Raw genomic sequence first — 15,303 nt, 5'->3', positions numbered from 1 at the left:
AATGATAACGATTGCTTTACACAATTCCACCTCTGAAGTCAGTTCTTTTCTACAACGGGGAAAGTCTTGGCCTGAATTTAGGATCAGGACGAAGTTAGGAGCGAGCTTTTACCGAAATCCTCAATAACAGAGGAACTGGCTAACTTACTTCCAACTGCCGAAACCCAACAACGCTGTAACATTGTCTTCATGACGATAGGCTTTGGTAATATGGTGACTGGTGACCAACAAAATCGACAATTAATTTGGTCCTGATGGTCTTACTTACTGTACTGTATTGTTATGTTTCAATTTGATGCAGCTAACGTAATCTCCACTATTAAATTCTTCATAAGCTCTGTTTAAAATCGGGGATAGATAATGGGTGTGATAAATTGAAACAATGTTTTATTCAATATTTAGGCGTTCATTTGGAAAAATGCTGCCTATAATCCCTTTCGCTGCTTCGTAGAGAATAGCGTTTGTTGCAACCAAACTCTACGACAAAGGTACTCGTATACCTAACACGATGATGTGGGAAATTCGAATCTGTTGACAATCGCAGCCCAATCGACAGTAAATGGGTCAGGGTATAATGACCCATCGAGAGTCATCTGTCATAATAATATTTGAAGAGAACCCATAATTAGAAATTGAGTGAGCGTTCGCTTCTGACGTCGCGGCTTGAATTTGCCGTGGTCAAACAATATGGCTTTGTCTATTTATGGATTTAAAGATATCAATTTATAGACTAAGTATGATTGAAAGCATGACATTACCTAGGCTTCACAATTAGATAGATATACCTATATCTGGCAGAATACTTGTTTTCACCATCAATATCTATTTTTTAAATGACCCCTATGAAAACAAAATTCCTGTTAAGTGTTGCCATAGGGGCCACTTAAAAATTAGGGATTAATGGTGAAAACGGGCAGTAGTGACTGGTAACCGGCAACTTTATTTGTTAGGTAAGCGTTATAACATCAGATAAACCAACAAAACCACTCTTTAAGCTTCCGTCTCTTCTTATTCATGTTTTATTTGGCCAAAAATGAAATTTGTTCAGTAGAATATTAGGATAAAAGGTCAAAGGTGCCTATGTATGTAAGTACGTTTTTAAAAACTTATTGATCAACAACGCATACTTATTTTCAAAACTATTGTCAGAGATGTATTCTCTGATATTTGCGGTCTGACCAATGTTTGTGTGTGCAGGGTTCCCAACTTAGGGGTTTCCCTCAAATTTAGGGGGTAAATAAGTGAGATGGGATTTTTTAGTTTTAGGATTTTCGTGACTCTTTATATTTTTTATTTTTTGATTTATTGATATTAATAAATATTATTATGCAAAAGTAAGTATAGAAACAATCCAGAGTAGCCAATAAAAATTTGTTCACCTAGCGACTCTTCGGACTGGGCGATATATTTTGTCTATTGAAATTATATTTCAACTACTCTGTAATGAATTATTCTGCATATCGTTAGTCAATTAATCTTTATTATTTTTATAACATATTTTTAGGGGAATTTTCAAGTAATTGAGGCGATTTTAGGGGGTTCTAACATAGGAGGGATAAACTTTTTTAGAGATGGTAACCCTGTGTGTGTGTAACCTAGCCGCAGGCGCCGTAAGAATTTCCGTCACGTATGATGCGCTTAGTGCAAGCACTTTTGTGGTTTTGGTGCATTTTCTCTCAGCCAGCTAGCGTTTGTTTTATTTACCTTTTACAGGAATTGGATTGTGTATGCCCATACTGAATGCAGTGCGGGTAGCAATGGAGAGTAAGTAAAGTTAGCAATAATAGAAAAGCAACGTTGCTAACTGACTGACGATTAAAAGAAAACAGTGAAACAAAAGAAAATTGTTTTCCCGGTTACTATGTTTGTTAGTAGGTAGTTATCTAAAATTGTTAAATAAAATAATGACTTTTTGTGATATTTTGATAAATATTACGTTCATGTATCAAAATGTGTTACTCAGCTGCCAAGGTGCCTAAGTATTCTATTCTGCCCTATCTATTTAATCACGTTACACGTATGGTTTTTCAACTTTCTAACCTTTCCATCTTTTGTTCGTTAATAAATTTTCAATTCCCGTAAATCCAGTGGGCGGAACGGTGTGCCATTCGGAAACTGGATTTAGCACGGTTTTATTTGAAAGCCCGTAAGATATAGCTCAGACGTAGTTTTTTTCTCACATCAATTTTCTTTTATGTGTGCCAGATAAACATGCGGGTTCCCACATCTTTATTTCATTTAAGTGCCGATATATTTTTTGTATGCGCGCAGTGAAACATTAAACGATGCAAAACTAAACCTTTTTTGGTAACAGGACGGCCATAAACCGATTCCGCATTGCAATCAATATGACATAGTGAGTGCATTCCCTCGGGATTGCTCGCAATATACAAAAGTAGGTACCTACTTGGTACTGTAAAAAGAAAAAGAGGTGATAAATAAATAATGTGTTAATATTTATGCATATGTACAGAAAACAACTCGTTATTTTGTTGCACAATCGCCCCTATTTACAACAACATATTAAGATGCCATAGGTACGCCGTGGTCTGTTCCCTTCCCCTGACCATTATGTTCCAAAAATCTCTGCAATAATTTACTTATGTTGGTCCAATTTCTCAAAATTCTACACTGATACTGTTGTTTGCTTTGTAGCAACAAAAGGCTATTTGTTACTTCAAATTTTTAACACACAAAACGTTACTAAACAATATTTTTGTTAAAATCTACATTATAGCAAAGCTGCGTGAAGGCAATTTTCTAAAATATAATTTTGTCAGTTAAGTTTTTAAAAACAATATGACGAATGACAAATGCAAATAGTGAGGTGATTGGATGTCCCGTCATACTTTGGACTTCTACATTGTAAGAGTAAATCAATCTTATGATATCCACAACTGGATAAAGGCCTCTCCCATGAATTTCCTGAACGACCAGTCCTGCGTTACCCCCATTCAGGTGCTTCCCGCGACCTTCAGTAGTTCAGTCCTGCGTTGCCCGCACCTGAAGTGCTTCCTGAGACTTTCAGCAGATTGATGGTCCACCGACCGGGAGGCCTGCCTATACTAAGTTACGGATCTCCCCTTTTTTTATTCGATCACGTAGGGAAACTTCGAGCTTAGCTCGCTCCATCGCCCTTTGGGTGACCTTGAACCTTCAAGGCCCATAGTAAGTTACTTATAATGAAGGTAACTCATTATAATAGGTAGTGAAATCACAAGAGGAGGGTAGGTATCGACTGCTGAACAAAGCACACGTGCCACCCAATGCTTCATGTTCCCAATCCCTCACTCGAGACTCGTGACAAAGGCGTCTTTGTAACCATTGAGATGTACAGTACATCTCTAAAACATTGGCCCTCAAACTACTTATTTATTTATTTGTTGGGCTATCAACATCCTATAAATACATATATCTGTTTAGGAAAGTCCTCTGCATGTCTACCTTCTACCACCACCCTTCCATTATCTTCACCAAAAAATATAGATACCTATGTGCCAATGCCAACAGTTTATTCAATCGCGATGAGTTGAATACAATCAATCGCGTTCGATAGGTGTCAATTGACAGACTTTTTAAGAGCCATTATAATTATACTCAACTCTCCAATACCTAGATCTTGTATGGCAAAGGGAATAGTGAGACGTCATCAGTTTGCGAACTCAAATTTGACAAATTTATCGATTTCATAGCTACTAAAAACTTTGATAGTGTTGTCAATTACCTTAAAATAGAGTAAGAACTAGTTCCAGTTTGAGAACCACTGTCACAGAGTGATTAACGACAGCTTCATGCCGCTCGCTGCACAATTTCGTTCCAAGTATTTACTTGAACCAACAATTATCTGGTGTTTGAACAGTCGCGGCGTGAATCTTTTGCCACTATCGTGCTTGTGTTGCTAAGTTGCGGGAAGACATCGTGCTTGGTATTGCTTTTATATCGCAGATTGGAGCTCACATCTCGTCTAGTTACTGTTTGTCTGCTATTGTGGTTTACTATTAGGTTTTTTATCTAATTTGCTAAGTACTTACGCAGGCTAAGTAAGTTTTACTTTATGAGTCTTATCTGGGAATGGCCCAACATCTTAGTCGATATAGTTTAACTTTAATCAGCAACCAGGAGAGCAGACGATTTGAAATTCTCCCAGTTCTTCCATCTTTTTTTGCCTTACTTAAGTAAGTTTTTGTATGTTTAAACTTGAGTAAATTTAATTTTGACAGCTTGGAACTGCAGTCAATTGCATTTTTTTATTTTCATGACGATTCCTACAAAGTGCCTACAGGACCTTTTATTTTATGTATTACTCGACTTTCGGGCCAATCTCAAATCCTAACTTGAGAACTGATTTATGTGTTATTTGCGTATTATTTCATCGCAATGTTTTCGTAGATAACACGGCGCTTCGGCGTTAGCCGCGTATTATGCAAACGCGCTGCTCGCGAAGATAAGCCGCCCTGGATTTTAGTGTAATTGTTTCCGCACTCGACTGCATTTCTCCGACGACTCAGCACTATGCGCACTACACTTGGCACTTGAATAACTTATCACAAATCAGATAGACAAATGGATATTTCAGGTGTCAGTTTTACGGAAATATTATGGAAAAATTACCAAAAAGGCTATATTGTTAAGCAAGATAGTTTAGATCATCGATTGAGCAACAACAAATGCTGTTCTACACATGTACGAAAATTATAGTATAATAAAATAAAAACAGTAAATATTAAGTAATTTACATAACAGAAATACATTAATTTATCGTTTCTTAATATGAATTAGGAATACATTAATACTTACATTAATTATCGTTTCCTAATATGAGAATTAGGAAACGATAAAATTAATGTATTTCTGTTATGTTAATATGAATTAACATTCATTCATTTCCACAGTTAAAGCAGCAGCTTATAATATATAGGTGGAAGGTACGTGTAGGAATGTAGGTATTCCGTCAGTCATATTATCATTAAATATTCCTTCCAAATAAGGTTTTGTTAAACGCAGGCAGCAGAGATAGATGGATTCTCTTTTAGCCTTAAAACTTCGTAGAAGTGCCCAAAGTGAACGCTTGAAGAAAGGCAGTGTGCAGAACGTCTCACGCCTAATTCGAAGTCCCATGAGATTAAAGAGGCGCATTTCAAACGACAAAGACGTCAGTTGGCGCCGCGCCAGTCACAGCCATATGGGAGTGAGGCTTCTGACTCAAGAAACGGAAAGAATTTAGCTCATGACTCGTGACTGGAAAATTTGCTCATTATCGTAACTTAGAGCTTTTCGAAATACGCAGCCAGTATTTGAAAGAAAATATTTAAGTAAAAGTTACAAAACTGTTACATAATCTTGGGCAGTTAAGGGGACAAGATTAAAGGTCAATTTCACTGAGTTAGGACTCTATAAATATTTCTGTCCAAGATTTGTGAATTTAAAATTTATAGTCAATCTAACAAAAATGGGCCAACATGCTCTTAATTTAAAGGCTCCAAATCTTAAAAAAGTTAAAAACCTTTTAAAAATACGCACCTATTAAATAAGAGATGATTTTCAAGCCAAACAAGGATAAGCCATCCATTACCCGTGATGCTAGTAAAATAATTTATTGTTACTCGTTATGTTATAAAAAATCGAACATCAAAGAGGGTAATAAATTACCGAATTGGAGTAACAGCTGTGAGCGTGTATGTTTTTTTTGCAAGCCAAAGGAAATTGTCGCGTGAAGAAATATTTTTCTTCCATATTATTCGTGGCGAATCCAATTATCGAAGTAAATAAATATAAATGTTGGTGGTGTCACAATACGGTGTCTGGTAAACAGACGATTGGTTTGTTATCTAGGGTTATGGCTGTGAAACGAAGCTCAAAACTCAACCTCAGGTGCAAGTTTGTGATTGGTTTGGATCAAAGAAGGCCTCCAGCTATACTTTAGTATGATTCGTACATAAGTTTTGTTACAGAATATTTACGGTTATGGCTCCAAACTCAATTCAGACTCAACTGATTGAATGAATTTCAAAATTTAGTAGATTGGCTTTAGTTTTTAGAATACTGTCTATACATAAAAATATTCAATAACGGGTTATTGCAGCTGCGAGACAAGCGTAATAGGCCAGTAGAATTAAACACAAAAATTGATTAAATCGGAAATAATTCCTACAAAAGATTTTTTTGCTTTAATGGCTTCATTGGTTGCCCATTAAGACTCTCCTAGGTTTTCGACTTCGACGGAGTTGTGCTTAAGTGGTGGGGGCCCCCGAAAGGGGCGTTTTTTCGGTTTTCCGGTTATACCGCGTAAAGGACTTACCCTATCGAAAAGTGGTCTTCATGACGGTTAAAGGGCACTTAATCCTGCATTGAATAAGACCAAATTCATATGTTTTGGACAAACCGTTCTCGCGCTAAAGTTCGGCAAAGTAGAAAATATAAGTATAATTAATGACCCTCTCCACGTCCAATGGCTTGTTACCCACATGCTTCCAAGCCTTGTAAAGGGTCGCCTTAACCAGTGTAACCCTAACAAGGCTCACGAGTTTGATTCGCTTATCCTTGTTCGTCCCAGCCGTTCCTTAACTGCGGTTGCTGCACCTCTTCCTGGCACTCTCCTGAACGACTCTGTGTTACCTAATGTGGCTGCCCCTCTTCCTTGTACCCTCCTGTACGATTTCATTGCTTAGCCATATGCCTGGTCCAAGGTTTTTGATAGGGTAAGTCCTTTACGCGGTATAACCGGAAAACCGAAAAAATGCCTCTTTCGGGGGCCCCCACCACTTAAGCACAACTCCGTCGAAGTCGAAAACTTAGGAGAGTCTTAATGGGCAACCAATGAGGCCATTAAAACAATAAAATCTTTTGTAGGAATTATTTCCGATTTAAAAGCTAATTCTACTGGACTATAAGGTAAGTGACTGACTGAGTTTGTTCTGGCGTTTTTTCTCAGCACTTGCCATATGTTTGTCTCAAAGCGCTGGTAGGGCCCAAAAGATAAGGAGACATGTAAAGTGCCCCATAAGGGCTACCTTTTTTTTATTTACTATATTTTGACGGTCATAAGTGCCACCAGTGGTCTAAATTGAATAAAATATTTTTGATTTTGATTTTAAGTACAATGTATGTCCTTAGAGGGAGCTGTAGTAGAGAACTGGCATCATAATTGTATTAATAAGGTCTCTGCATTAGCAATTAGTTTTAATAGCAGGTGTAACATAGTCGTAACGATAACGTGGTGCACATAACGATTCAAGAGAGCACTTTGCAAAAGCATTTACAAGCCTTTATGAGCCATTTCGCAATTTAACGCCAATTCCAAAGTTATAGCTAAATATGCACCATTTAAGAGTTGTTAATGACTACTTAACGACAACATTTCACTTAGAGGTGTAATGCTCTATTATCTATAGGACCTAGAGCATGTGCCTTACCCTAGAGTCTAGTGCCCGTTATCACCATCAATTCCTAATTTTTAAGTGACCCCTTTGAAAACAAAATTCCTGTTATTATGTTACCATAGGGATCACTTAAAAGTTAGGGATTGATGGTGAAAAAGAGCATAGGTCTACCAAATCTTTTCTAATCAAGTGTGGTTATTATACTTTTCAAGAAACTTTCTTCTCCTTTGTTTTTCGAAGTCAACTTTGTCAATCACAGTAGATGCCTATCAAGTTTTCTATGCATTAGCTGCTTACGCACATCAAATAGGGCGCCATTTTTTTGTTTACATCCCCATGCACGGCTTACACTCAAAGCTTACTAACGACGCGACAAACAAAATAACGTCTTCAAAGGCCGTAACCAGTTGAGGGCCCCACACCGTCTTTCATTGGCTCAGGAAAGTGGAGTCAAAAGACTTATTGAACTCGTTTCATGTCGCATCCGCTAAATTTCCTTTGAAGGCATCTGGAATTGCGATGGCGCTTGTGGTAGATTGAATTGACGGCTTACAAGTATTCTAAAACTATAACTAGCGGCCCGCCCCGAATTCGCACGGGTAGATGTGAAAAAATGCCTGTGTTCATAAAAAAAATTGGATTCTAATGGTGAAATAATTTTTCTAATCGGTCCAGTAGTTTTTGAGTTTATTCGTCACAAACACACAAAAGTGCAATCTTTTCTCTTTTAAAGGCAAATGACAGGTCGCGCGACCTATGACAGTTCACGCGCCGGCGATGGCGATCTGTGCCTCTACCATGAGTTGCCATCGAAAACTTGTATTCGTATACTACAGTCGATAGAGTTTAAACGTGGATCGATGAAGTTTGCATTAAAATCATACCATGAGTTCAATTACCGTATACTTTACTCGCCAGCGATAATTCGATGGTTCTGTGATGTCATGTTGGTGAACATGTTTAACGTATCCAACTTCACACTCTATGAATGGATGAATGAAAGAACGAATGCCGCTCCTTTCTAACTATATAGAAAAGATAGAGTAGGAAATAACAAAAATGTCAAAAATAACACTGCTAAATTTAAGTGTCCTAGAACAGTGCTTAAAGCTGAATTAACATGATGATTTTAAATTTGTATTGTTTATTTCTTGTCATTGCGAATTTGACGCAGCTGTTGCCATGACAACAGATAACAAAACATGTTTTATTGAAGGATTATTGATGAATAATTTTCCACAAATAATTGGATTTTAACCACGATAGGAAAATGAGAACCTGCGCCTATCCGTTTAAACCGATTGTATAATTTATGGAAAGGTAAGTTGAGTAAAAATAAACATACTATGTAGTGGAGGAATTTCGAAATTAAACGAATAATTTTGAGCTGGTTTTTTTGGAGAAATACAACCTTTCCAGCATAACTTCCACGTGCCTAGCTAAAATTTAGTAATATGAGTGCTAGATTTATATTTTCTAGATACAATAAAGTTGTTTTTCTATAGATATGGCGATCTGAGTATGCCCACTGAAGGGCCCCAAGAAAGAGCCAACAATAGTCAGCGGTGGGTGGAACTAACGGACACGCGAACGTAAAATGCTGATGCCACCGGCGACACGAAAACTACTGAGAAATTGAGAAAAGTGTGTATAAATACTAAATACCTACTACTTTATTCATTTTGATTGTTTTTATCTTATTTCGTCATTATTATTTGTAATGTTTATTTGTTAAGGTGTGGAGTGACTTTAAACAGCAAGAAGAAGGCAACTCGCATACACAGAGCTGCCAAGGGAACACTGGGCTGGTGGCGGTCCAGGTTCTTCCCTGAAGCCAAAGGATTTAGAGCAGAGTGCTTGTAAATAACTACTTGTAAATTAAATCCATAATAAAGACCTAGGGTAACTGGATGGATATACCTACCTTATTATTGTAAAACTTAAGATATTATAATTAATTAAATACATTATATTGTTTTAATCTTTCATGGTCACTAAACATACATGGTAGCAATCTCGTCAGTAATAATAATTAACCTAAATACCTACCTACATATCCTACTAATATCCTACTTAATATTAAAAATGCGAAAGTTTGGATGTCTGGATGTTTGTTACTCTTTCACGCAAAAACTACTGAACGGATTTTGATGAAACTTTACAGTATTATTGTTTATAACCCAGATTAACATATAGGCTATAATTATGACGATCTGTGACAAACTAAATTTCACGCGGACGAAGCCGCGGGCAAAAGCTAGTTGAAAATAAAATTATTAATTTTTATTGACTATTTATTTCACAAAACCTAATACATAATACACAGACTGATTAAAAACAAAAGTAAATTTCAACTTATGAAAATACATATTCATTGTCGGATTAGCTTTCTATCATGATCTTGTAAGGCTGCGTTTCCACCAGAGATGTGCGAGGATGCGTAGCGAAGGATGTGTCTGTAAAGAACCAATAGAATCGCTTCATTTACCTCGCCTCGGTCAGCACATCTCTGATAGAAAAGGCTCAGGCTGTACAACACTAATGAGCATTTTCAAATCTCTGCTACACATCCTCGTACGATACATTTTCCTCGAACAGTTTTGGTGGAAACCAGCACACATTTTCACAGCACAGCTAGACATCTTCGCACGACACAATTCCCTCGCATATCTCTGGGAAACGCAGCATCCTCTCCCTCCCCCAAGGATCTCCACAATGTGCCCGCATCCAGGTTCTTCCCGCGACCTTCACCAGATCGTCGGTCCACCTAGTGGGAGGTCTGCCCACATGCTGATAACATGTTCCATCGTAATAAACTTCTTTCCGACATAATTTAATAAAGAAAACACCTAAAATGACCTAAAACCACAATTTTATTTTGCTTTTCACACTTCAATAAGCCAGTGAGTTACGTTACTGTGACAGCTAAGGTATTTTTCGATGACATCTTTGAAAATTGCAACTCATGGTAAGTTATTTGTATGAAACTTAATAAAAACTTTAGTCGCTATCGTATTCATTTAGATAGGTTTTTTACCTAACGATTTGAGATGAACTCATGGTAGTGTTTTTAGTTTTGCTGTGGTTCAGCTACTAACCGCTAGAGGCGCTGTACAATTTGCCATACATTTTTTTACGTCCTCGATAGCGAGATGCTCGGTAGGTAAACTCATGGTAGAGGCACTGCACGCGTTGGTGTGGTTGAAGCTTTAAATAGAGATACTCGTATAGATGAGCAATTTTGCTAGCAAATATTCCTTGTCAATGCCCATACAAGTGAATTTATACCTTGAATTCAATCTACATATATTTTCTTATATGCAAAAATGTCACTACATTTCCAACTTATACTAGCACCGCCGAGACGCATTCAAAGTGTTTGCCAAAACACATAACGCTTAACGTGAAAGATAAGTAGGTTCGTATGTAGCTACCGCTTAACTTAGTACTAGTTTTAAGCACGATATAAAGTAAATCTTAGAGTAAACAAGCTGAATTTAGAACCGTTCAGGGAATCGAAAAGATTTTCTCGAAATATAAAAGTTCGACACATATTTTGACGAAAAAGTAGGTACATTATTTAGGTACACATAGATAACCGTCAATTTTTCGGAGGCATTATTATCTATTCTTGTTTATGAATACACAATTTCTCATGATTTATTAAGCCTGCACTCGAATACAAAATATTCCCTGAAAATTAAATTGTCTGTCAGTCATACAGTGTGAGCCTTTTCGATATTATTTATCAAGTCACGCTTTAACAATATCTTGATCAATATCCTAATGACCAATCCTTAATGACTATGTTGATGATGATGACGATGATGATTAGTCTACTAAAAGTGCCGTTTAAATTCATTTAGGTATTTTATTTGTCAGTTTTGTGTGGTGTTTACTAGTTTGGTTAACTCTTCGCAACATTCTAAATGGCTATTTGTACATGAAACGTCATAAGTTACCTAATGGAGTTAATTTTGCCTAACCAATATAATAATTAAACACGCACGGCCGGGCCTACACTTAATTTACTAGTAGGTTTGACTGGTCAAACTAAATTGAGTTAAGGCGTTTGAAGGTGCAACTTAGTATTTCTAAGAATTAGACACAAAGTTAGTCAAAGTCGAAATACGCTAATAGTTTTGACTTTGAAGGACTTCATAAAAGAGCTGAGGTTTGACTAAAAACATAGGAGAATCAATGTTTGAATCGACATCGCGCCCTGCTAATTAGCATTTTGATTATCATCGTCGCGGTTTTGGAATCAATGTACGAGTAGTAGACGGTTTTAATTCTTGATTCGGTCAAGTAGCTGGTGTACTCGTATGTAATTTGGGTTGTACGGAAAGATATTTTTTTTTTTCAGTCTGATGCAGTATAGTTTACATATAACATCTTGTGTCGCACTAGAATACAGACTTTATTTTTGTCCTCAGTTCCTCATCACTAATCCCTTGTCCAAACTTAGTTTTACATGCCAGTTCAGCTCGATAGGCATATTTTTGGCTGAAGTTGTCCATTGACATTCTGTTTGAGGGCAGACCGTTTGACTGATAAACTCGTTCGATCGTAAACGAATATAGGAACGACTATTTCGATCGTTAGCAGTTTTCACTGACCTCCCCCTTTATGAGGTTTGCTCCCGAATACCTTTTCAGGGGCAAATCAAAAGCGTCAGTCAGTAAAACGCCAGCTCTTTTCTGGTGCAAAAGTTAAGCATTCAGAATGCAGCCTACATTTTAGGTTTTCTTTTCACAGTTGAGGTTTTATTTGAGCATAATATTTGTTTCTCAAAGTCTATATTTTTTGGTCTAGAAACGTACGTACTCGTAAGTAGCTCCACACAGAACTAGGAATATGATAAGTAAAATATTCATTCACATAGTTTTTATTCCCGTAGAAGCTTCAGAACCAAAATCGCTGCTCATCTACAACCAAAATAAGTTGGTCAAAATTTAGTGCATCCCCATACAGTCTTCAACTCAAATACTGTGCTTCTTATATCTATGAAGATAGAGTATTAAGTGCTGTGTGCTTCTGCACCCACCATCCCCCGACATTTGGCTAGTGCCTGACCTCACAAAATCTATTAACCCCTATTCTTGTTTCTCGCCCAATTCTTGGCACTCGAATAGATGAATTTGCATAATTGTTAGTATATAGTTATTTTTGTGTAAAATCTTATACATAAATCTTTGCGTTTTATTTAGCGATATTTTGAACAATAAGTTAATGCGACAACTTTTTCTTCTGGCTGAAAGAGGAAAGCTTCGATTCTTCCGAGGGTAACTCTTTGAACAAGCAGCTGAATTGAACGCTTAGCTTTTAAAAGGAATTTCATTTAGCTCTATTAAAATTCTTTAGTAGAAATACTTCAGGTTACCTCGCAGTTAAGCGAATGAAAGTTATGACATCCGAGATGAAAGGTAAAACTTTTGTCTCCTACCTTTTTTCATAAACTTGTCGAAGTTTTATGGCATGTGCAGCCTTTTTTGAAGTTTGTCTAATGTTTTAGAAAATATAGACCAACCAATAGATATGTAGGAACTAAAACTATTCGTAAATAGCACAAATAGCCTGATGAATGAGTCAGTCAGATGTTCGGGTTAACGGTGATTGAACTTTGACGAAATTACCGAATGTATCGTAACAAAACAATAAGAAATAAGAAAAAGAGTTCGTTATTGACTTTGCCACAATTATTATTATAATCAATATTTTCTCATCACTCATGATGGTGAGTGTCAATGAGGTCTAAAATGAAACTTACTCGTACTTGCCCAAGCGTATTTCTAAGTTACAAATATTCATTTGTTCGTCTGTAATAAATCTGATACGCATAAACTTGGCGAGATGTTGACTTACTAAACATAATACAGCCAAACAAAGACTTCTAAGTATACTACTAGACAAGACAATAGCACAAAAAAAGGTGTGAGTGGACGGTACCTTCATTTCATTCATAAATTCAAATTACACATAGAAAATGTTCACGTAAATAATGATTGTTGTTACTTAACAACTTCAACATTATACTTAATTTTAGCCACAGGAGGTGCAATGCTGGACATATGCTAGATAGGAAATCATTGAGGGAGGCCGAATGATTTTTAGATTGGCAGCGGTCTGCATCTAGCGCTTTTCTGCAACCTTTATGAAGTTATCTGTCCACCATGTGGGTGGTGTGGCTGTTTTGCATGTGGCCTCCGTTCTAAAACCTCGCTGCCCCATAGACTGTCAGTTTTGCATGCTGTGCCCTAACTTAGGCTGAGTTGCACCATCTTACTTTAACTTTGACAAACGTCAAAAATCTGTCAAACTCCATACAAAAAGCACCGGTTATTGTTATTGTTAAGGTTAAAATGAGGTGGTGCATTCAGCCATACTGAGCAATAAATACCTCTTTATTATATCCTATCTAGTAGTTACATAGCAGTCTTTGAAGAGTTTGAAGCCAACGAGGAGCTGAAACCTGGCTGTTATCTTTTACTCCAAAACAATAACAAACGTGTTGTTATTAAGGGTGCTTGTTATTGTATAATGTTATCGTAGTAAAAAAAGTTTGGGTTTAGTAAGTGTATGTTACCAGGGGCATTGACATTGAAGATGAGGATTGAATCCGAAATCATTTGATTTAATTTGATTGTTTACTTTAAAAGTATAACTATTCTTTTTTGCTCTAAGTATAGGTACTATGTTGATTTGTATCGTTCTATTTTTGGTAGCAAATAAATATTTTTCTTTCTTTCTTTCTTTCTAATACCAAATTTTTTAAATTTTAAAAAATAAACAAATCTAGGTAAGCTCTTCTTATCTGTCCCACCAAGTCGAGCAAAAAAGCGGCACGGCCGTACCATCCTTTTCTCGAAGCAATTCAGGCCATTTTCGACTGCCTGTAACTTCGTTGTGGATAAAACTAGAAGGCTGAATTTTCATTAGCTATGCAGGCATTGTAAAGACACGGTATATTTAAAATTTCATTCAATTTGAACCAGTAGTTTAAGAATTATAACGGGTCAAAGTTACTTAATTTTGTCACTCACTGACTCACCGATCATCAAAACTCTAAGGCACTTCTAGCAGACCTAGAAGCTTCAAATTTGGAATATAAGTAGTGTTTGGTGTAAGAATCAAGGAAAAACTAAAATATTTGGGGGCACGGTAGTGCAACCGCCAAGTCGAGTAAAATTTTTCAATTTCGGTCCAGTTTTCTAGATACATAACTGCTGTCTACAAAATACAAAAAGAAATGAGATCCCATCAAAAACAATACTTGTCAAAAAAACCAAGTCTCGTAACTCAGTTGTTCTACGGTAAAAAGTTGTGAGATCCATGTAATACCAAGTCCAGGCCAGGAAATCTTTAACGTTTTACATAAATATATTGACTTGGCCATCGCATGAAAACACGTGTAAATTAAATTATTTAGTGCAATGGCCAAGTCAATATATTTATGTAAAACGTTAAAGATTTCCTGGCCTGGACTTGGTATTACATGGATCTCACAACTTTTTACCGTAGAACAACTGAGTTACGAGACTTGGTTTTTTTGACAAGTATTGTTTTTGATGGGATACAAGACATTAACAAATCTTGATATTCTCCAAATTTGTCTGAAAGACAACAAATTATTGATTTATATGTATAAGTGTTTTTACAGTCTTTTTTGAATGATCAAACGAACTTACCAAGTGAAGTTCGATCTAAATTATCCTGTTTTCGCCGAAGAGATTTATTTTACCATGTAGTAGTACCCCTGTACGACAAGCCAATCCGCACACAATATTCAGCGCAGTAGTAGTAAAAAACAAAAGAGCGGGCAACCCCACCCCTACCACGCTGTGGGCTCGGTGTCCGAGCGGTCTCATTATATTTAGAGAAGAGATGACATTGACGTTTACCTCCAGGGAAGAAGATATAGATA

General features: G+C 36.7%; 1 long non-coding RNA gene across 2 annotated transcripts; it reads left to right on the top strand.

Annotated features, from left to right (window-relative positions):
* The first annotated feature begins 8,600 nt into the window (after positions 1 to 8,600).
* LOC135074460 (uncharacterized) lies at positions 8,601 to 9,346 on the top strand. 2 transcript variants are annotated; one of them, XR_010257852.1, is made up of 3 exons: positions 8,601 to 8,699; positions 8,885 to 9,023; positions 9,116 to 9,346. It is a non-coding gene; the product is annotated as an uncharacterized LOC135074460 (long non-coding RNA). The 2 variants fall into 2 exon arrangements; XR_010257851.1 differs by having other exon boundaries at positions 8,601 to 9,023.
* Positions 9,347 to 15,303: the final 5,957 nt, after the last annotated feature.

This window comes from Ostrinia nubilalis, chromosome 9 (genome assembly GCF_963855985.1).
Source record: "Ostrinia nubilalis chromosome 9, ilOstNubi1.1, whole genome shotgun sequence".
Classification (NCBI taxonomy): Eukaryota; Metazoa; Arthropoda; class Insecta; order Lepidoptera; family Crambidae; genus Ostrinia; species Ostrinia nubilalis.
This window is presented reverse-complemented; position numbering and strand designations above follow the sequence as displayed.